This window comes from Prenolepis imparis, unplaced genomic scaffold (genome assembly GCF_030444845.1).
Source record: "Prenolepis imparis isolate NDT839.2.m4 unplaced genomic scaffold, iyPreImpa1.0 SCAF_33, whole genome shotgun sequence".
In the NCBI taxonomy this organism is placed as follows: Eukaryota; Metazoa; Arthropoda; class Insecta; order Hymenoptera; family Formicidae; genus Prenolepis; species Prenolepis imparis.
Window position 1 is genome coordinate 223,944 of NW_028141191.1, and position 8,074 is coordinate 232,017.

Consider the following 8,074-nt stretch of genomic DNA (forward strand, 5'->3'; position numbering starts at 1 on the left):
TATTAGAGCTAATATGTCATTTTTGGGATATTTCAATTTTGTATACGGGTGCTGTTTTAATTGCCTGCAGACGTTTGTACCGCTATCCGTTTTGTTTGTATCTTTATAGGTGTAAATATACAGAATTTTTAAAATTGATGTTATAGCTAATAATGTCATTTTATGAGAAATTTTAATTCTGTAAACGCTGTTTTGTTACCGTCTGCAGATGTTTGTATTGCTTTCCGTTTTGTTTGTACCCTTACAAGTGTAAATATACCGAATGTTCAAAATTGATATTAGAGCTAATAATGTCATTTTTGGGATATTTCAATTCTGCATACGGGTGCTATTTTGTAATTGCCTGCAGACGTTTGTACCGCTTTCCATTTTGTTCGTATCTATACAGGTGTAATTATACAGAATTTTTAAAATTGATGTTATAGCTAATAATGTCATTTTATGAGAAATTTTAATTCTGTAAACGCTGTTTTGTTACCGTCTGCTGACGTTTGTATTGCTTTCTGTTTTCTTTATACCCTTACAGGTGTAAATATACCGAATGTTCAAAATTGATATTAGAGCTAATAATGTCATTTTTGGGATATTTCAATTTTGTATACGGGTGCTGTTTTGTAATTGCCTGCAGACGTTTGTACCGCTTTTTTGCAAGGTTTTGCGAAGGGTGCTAAGTGCGGACAGTGCCACTAATAATGTCATTTTTGGGATATTTCAATTCTGCATACGGGTGCTGTTTTGTAATTGCCTGCAGACGTTTGTACCGCTTTCCATTTTGTTCGTATCTATACAGGTGTAATTATACAGAATTTTTAAAATTGATGTTATAGCTAATAATGTCATTTTATGAGAAATTTTAATTCTGTAAACGCTGTTTTGTTACCGTCTGCTGACGTTTGTATTACTTTCTGTTTTTTTTATACCCTTACAGGTGTAAATATACCGAATGTTCAAAATTGATATTAGAGCTAAAAATGTCATTTTTGGGATATTTCAATTTTGTATACGGGTGCTGTTTTGTAATTGCCTGCAGACGTTTGTACCGCTTTCCATTTTGTTCGTAACTATACAGGTGTAATTATACAGAATTTTTTAAGTTGATGTTACAGCTAATAATGTCATTTTTTGAGAAATTTTAATTCTGTAAACGCTGTTTTGTTACCGTCTGCAGACGTTTGTATTGCTTTCCGTTTTGTTTGTACCCGTACAGGTGTAAATACACAGAGTTTTAAAAATTGATGTTACAGCTAATAGTGTCATTTTTTAAGATATTTTAATTCTGTAAACGGATGCTGTTTTGTTACCGTCTGCAGACGTTTGTATTGCTTTCTGTTTTGTTTGAACCCTTACAGGTACAAATATATCGAATGTTCAAAATTGATATTAGAGCTAATAATGTCATTTTTGGGATATTTCTATTTTGTATACGGGTGCTGTTTTGTAATTGCCTGCAGACGTTTGTACCGCTTTCCATTTTGTTCGTATCTATACAATCATTTTTGAGATATTTCAATTCTGCATACGGGTGCTATTTTGTAATTGCCTGCAGACGTTTGTACCGCTTTCCATTTTGTTCGTATCTATACAGGTGTAATTATACAGAATTTTTAAAATTGATGTTACAGCTAATTATGTCATTTTATGAGAAATTTTAATTCTGTAAACGCTGTTTTGTTACCGTCTGCAGACGTTTGTATTGCTTTCTGTTTTGTTTGTCCTGTAAAGGTACCTTTACAGGTACAAATATATCGAATGTTGTCACGTCCGGCTACTTAAATTTTTTCACTCTTATGCAAAATAATTCTAAGTTCTTATAACACCGTTCGAAATGCGCGCCAATGCCGGCCATGACATCTAACTTCGCCTAGTGCCTGAGCGCGGCGCTCCGCAGCACCTGGGAACTTCCCTACCACGGCAACTCCCTACTCTAGAGAGTTCCCCCACTCTCGGCCGCCGCAACCGAGCTGCCGAAAACCGAAGGACCTCAGAGCGAGCCCAGAGGAGCTCAGTTCTAATCGCGCCGTCAAGCAGAGCAGTCACCTTTAAGACTCTCTCCGAATTCTAAAATTCAAATTCTAACTCTAAGATTCTAATTCTAATTCTAAGACTCTAATTCTAACTTTAAACTCTAAGATTCTAACTCTAAAATTTAACTTAGATACTTTGTATTACTCGTAGTGTTATACTAGAATAAAAGTATTATATATATATATTCTAAATTCATTCTAAATTAGTTCCAACCTCGTGTATCTCCAAGCCTATATTATTTCTACAACGCATCTCGAATTCTCTCGCCTGCACACGCCGAATAATCCATTCCTAACAAATTATTATTCTATAACATAGAAATATTTTCTGAACCTCGTAGTGATTATTCAGAGAGGACGAACCGCTCATAATCTCTCGCCGAAAGCAACAACAAACAGTGAGGACCGCCACACGTTAATTATTGCAGAAGCGAAACGACGTTCAGAACGTTTAAATTTTACAATGCCTAAAACACGCGTCAAATAATCCATTCCTAACAAATTACTATTCTATAACATAGAAATATTTCTTGAACCTCGTAGTGATTATTCAGAGAGGACGAACCGCTCATAATCTCTCGCCGAAAGCAACAACGAACAGTGAGGACCGCCGCACGTTAGTTATTGCAGAAGCGAAACGACGTTCAGAATGTTTAAATTTTATAATGCCTAAAACACGCCGTGCAGGAAGAAAGAATCAACTACGTATAACAGCACGACTACATCGCACTGAATCAACACGTGGTCTCTCTAATTTCATTGGAATCGACTATCATAACGACGCGGAATACGATAGATTGTTCGGCGACTCCGTGCCTTTTAGCATTAATAATAATAATAATCACGCGGACGTTAAATTACGGGAGTGGCCTACGCAATTGCACGCGATCGAAATCAAGAATTCCAAGGTGCCATTGAACGACATGCGGTTGTCCCGGACAACGATCCACGCCGTATAAGGTATCTGCAGAAAGGTCTGGCATCCTGTACACCCTCTACAACGCGGGTACCCCGGATCATCGCCATCCAGTCATTGTCCACTCCTTGGAAATTAAATAAGGTAGGTGCTCAAGATATTTCTTTACAACACGAGCCTCCCTTCTGCCCGGGAACCCGCAAAATACAAGAATCTATTTCGGAAACTACGTCTACGCATTTTTGAATCACTTAACAATAATAACTAATAAATTCTCTTGCAATTTTAGAAATATTAGCTTACCACGTGGTTTCCAGAATATTCTCTGCGCGCCTTAAATTTTCTCATCTCCCAAAAAGAGAAATCGTGCGAAACCTTTTTTTTTATCAAGGGTCAGTTTATGGCCCTCATAAAACTGCAGTAGGTATCCTACAGTCAACCCTTTGGAAAATTCTAAATCTTTCCAGAATATCTAGAAACTTCGTGAACGTGTTAGAACATTCAAATCGACCTCATGGCAATTATTTATTTTAACTAACATTAGTTTAAACAATTAACTCCTATGTGTCCAATAATACCGTCACACTTGGACATCCCCACCACTTTGCTCTTCCCCGAGGATGATTCCGAGGAAGAAACTATTGAAGAAACCCTAAATAACCTCCCGTATTGCCAACGAATAATCGGTTTTATTAATAGGGAAACAAGTGCCGCTCTCTGTACGGATTGCCGTATGCGTTTACCTATTGGCGTGCAATCTGAGTGGTTAACTTGCGCTAAGCATCTCCTCGTTATCGGCGACGTACCGACCGGAGTCGTTTGCTCAGTCTGCAATTTTTACCGACTGTCGAAAACACGTGACATCGACCACCCTTGTTATCATTGCCAACGAGCTTACCTTCTGTACCGCCGTGGTGAAGAACCCTACCGTATCGACTCGGATGGTGATACAGTAATCACTATTTTCCACTCCGTCAACGATTCACTCGAACGATTCCGCGGATACATGGACTGATTCGTCGGTAATCGAACCTATACGAAACGCTCCCTTTCTCCCAAAACGCAACCGTGACCATAAAGGAAATACCTGTCGTCGTGGGTATCCCCGGAGTAATTCCGAAATACGACGTAGTCCGCTCCGCAGTTCGAGTTCGTAGGTCGCGATTTAAATTTCGTAAAATTTACGCCGCAACTGCACCCCCGGACGTAACAAAACTGGTGACAGCGGTGGGATACTGAAATTTCCGAGCTATGGTCGGGACGCGCGGAAGACAGGGAGATAAGGAAGAATCGGTTGAAAAGGAATTCGCGGGAAAGGAATTAACTGAAGCACAGCTCGCGGATATACAAGCAAAATTAAAGCAAAAGGAAGCCGAAATTATCGAAGCTCAAAATCGTATTAGAACTAGGGAAGCTCTCGCGAAAACCAAAGAAATCAGCCTAAGAGAGGAGGCCGCACTCCTCGAAGAGCAACGGAAAAGAGCAGATAAACGAGAACGCGAAATCGAAACGCTCCGCGAAAATATGGAAAGGAATCCGGGAAAGAGCCAACCCCAGGGCACCATCCCTGAGGATATGAATTCCCTCAAAAACGATCTCCTCGCGGAAATCGAAATATTACGCAATGAGGTGAATCGGCTGCGGCGAGAGCCCAGTCCGTCTATCAGACTCTCGGGCCAACCTCTACTATCGCTCGACGACTCCGCCGGGCATTCCGAGTTACCTTCCGGACGACCCCAGTCCCCCAAGGTCTCCTTTCGCGAAGCGACCGAAACCGTGCCTACTTTCGACGGTTATAATATACCGTTAAGGCAATTTACACGGGCATGCCAACGCGCGAAAGAAATAATTCCCCCGACATCCGAACGCAACCTCACCAAACTCTTACTTAATAAGCTTAGCGGGCGTGCCTATAGCGCCGTCGAGGGGGAGCCCTGCGAAAGCATCACACAACTGATCGACCTATTAAATAACGCATTCGGGCCCGCGAAAACGATCGATCAATATAGGGGAGAACTTAGTATCGTATACTTAAAACCCCAAGAGCACATGTTAGATTACATCAGCCGCGTCAAAGATCTACGATCCGCGATTTTAGACGCCGAACGCCGCGCAATGGGACGCATAGATAATGAGACAGCCCTAAGAATCGACGAGCTCACGGCACGATCTTTCTGCGAAGGACTCCCTCTGCAGTACAGATTGCAGATGGACAGACGATTATACTCCGTCCCGTCTGAGGCGTTCGCGAGAGCGAAAGAACTCGCAAAACGGGAAGAAATAGACCGCGATCGATATAAAACACGTGACCGCCGCGAACCCGAACCACCGCGAAACGAACATACGCGTCGAGGATACGCTAATACGCCTCCGCGTAACGAAAATTATTTTCGGGAACGCTATCCGAACAATACGCGTAACGATCCGGTGAGATTCTCCGACGAACGCCCAACATATGGCGATAGACGCTAAAATTACAATAATACTAACACAAACACTAATGCGCCTACTCGTTACAACGACCGTCGTAATAAATGGTGCCGCTATTGCAAAAACAACGGGCACGAGATAGAAGAATGCAGAAAACGTGAATATAATAATAACGTGCAAAAAAATGAGTCGGGAAACGCACCGAGCCCCGCGGGAAGGTCGGGTACACCTCACCAAGGGGCCTCTTCTCAAACGAACCGCCCGATAAGAGCGATAAGCACGGAACACGATCCGGAAACACGCGAATCGCAATGTTAACTCCGAACGATTTTTCACATGCGCCCGCGGTCACCATAGCCGCAGGTGGATTATCGACCGAGACATGCTTTATGATAGACACAGGTGCAGCGCCTAATCTTGTTAAACAAGGACAAATACTCCCCAGCAACGACATTGATAAAAGTTCGACGATCTTCCTTAGCGGAATCACGAACGATAAAATCAAAACGCTCGGGACTATTAGCATAAAATACCTCGGTCACCAAATCAAACTCCACGTCGTCACCGACGATTTTCCAATCTCGCAAGACGGAATCTTAGGTTCCGAATTCTTACAAGACGCGTCAAAAATAGACTACGTCAAACGCTGCATCATTTGGCAAGGGGCCTCAATCCCTTTCAACGCCGAACAAACGTTCACGATCCCAGCAAGATCGCGAACTACACTACCGCTCCGTGTTAGCGATACCAACGTTAGCGTAGGGTATATATCACGGATCCACGTAAACGATGACATCTACTTAGGAGACGCCATCGTCACCAACCGCAACGGCATAGCCTACATAAAAGCCGTCAATACAAGCGATAAGGATCTCAAGTTCAACTTACCTAGAATAAGTCTTCAAGAGATAGAAAAACTCTCCACATCCTATCCTCGAGACCATGAGGGCTCACCGCCCCCTTCTAAGAGTCGTAAAAGCACTCTCTCCAAATCTCATCCCTCGACTAAGAGTCATAAAACCTCCGAAGCCGCTCTCCCAACCTTAGGGCATGAGGAGACCTTCGCTAAGAAAACACAGTACGTCGCAACACTAAGTAAACAAAACACATCCCGTCCCGACGAGATTAAGACACTACTGCGACTCGATCATCTAAACACGGAAGAAACGAAACACGTACATAACCTAATACACACTTACAATGACCTGTTTCGCCTTCCTACCGACAAACTACACTCTACTAACGTCACCACACACACCATCCCAACGACCGACGAACTTCCGGTACACACAAAACAATACAGATATCCGCCGATGCACAAGGAGGAGATTAACAAACAAGTGCAAGAACTCATTGAGAATGATGTAATCCAACCATCTATGTCACTATATAACTCCCCCTTGTGGATCGTGCCCAAAAAACCGGACTCACAAGGTAACAAGCGTTGGCGAATGGTAATAGATTACCGAGCATTGAACGAAAAAACAGTCGGGGACGCTTACCCCTTACCAAACATAGTAGAGATCCTCGATCAGCTGGGGAGCGCGAAATACTTTAGTGTGTTTGACTTGGCATCGGGTTTTCACCAGATAAAGATGAACGAATCCCACACACATAAAACCGCGTTTTCCACTCCGTATGGGCATTATGAATTTAAACGAATGCCATTCGGGCTCAAAAATGCCCCCGCGACCTTCCAAAGGCTCATGGACCAGGTACTGTCGGGACTTCAAGGTGCCGAACTCTTCGTGTATCTCGACGATATAGTATTGTATTCCAGTTCGTTGCGAGAACACGAAATCAAATTCCACAAACTAGCGGAACGACTCAGAAGGGCAGGACTGCGCCTCCAGCCCGACAAATGCGAATTCCTCCGCAAAGAAGTCACATACCTGGGCCATGTAATAAGTGAAGCCGGAGTAAAACCCGATCCCAAGAAAATAACAGCGGTCGGAGATTTCCCTAGACCCAAACACGCGAGAAACATAAAACAATTCTTAGGACTCGCGGGCTACTATCGAAGGTTTATACCTAACTTCTCCAAGATAGCACAACCTCTCACGAATCTGCTAAAGAAAGAGGAATCATTCGTCTGGAAAGAGGAACAAGAGTCGGCTTTCACGCAGCTCCGCAATGCGCTTTGTAATGAACCGATTTTGCAATACCCAGACTTCACTAAACCGTTCATTGTAACTACCGACGCATCCGGATATGTGGTTGGAGGAATACTTAGCCAGGGCACTATAGGGAAGGATCTTCCTATAGCCTACACATCGAGACTATTGAATAAAGCAGAAATAAACTACTCTACCATTGAGAAAGAACTGTTAGCAATAGTATATAGTGTAAATTATTTCAGACCATACCTATATGGCCGACAATTCCAGTTAGTAACCGATCATAAGCCTTTAGTATGGCTACACTCAGTAAAGGACCCATCATCGCGTTTAGTCCGATGGCGTCTAAAATTACTAGAGTACGAATATAAAGTAGAATACAAAGCAGGTAAAATAAATGCTAACGCCGACGCGTTATCTAGAAACCCTGTTATCGAACAAATTCTCCCGCTTGTAAACACATCCGACTCCGACGAATCACTATTTTCGACTAATCAACATAAGAAAACACAAGCCCCAACAAATGTCGATTCTCCCATACCAACAAATGTAAATTCATCAACAAGAAATAACGTTGATGGTACCGC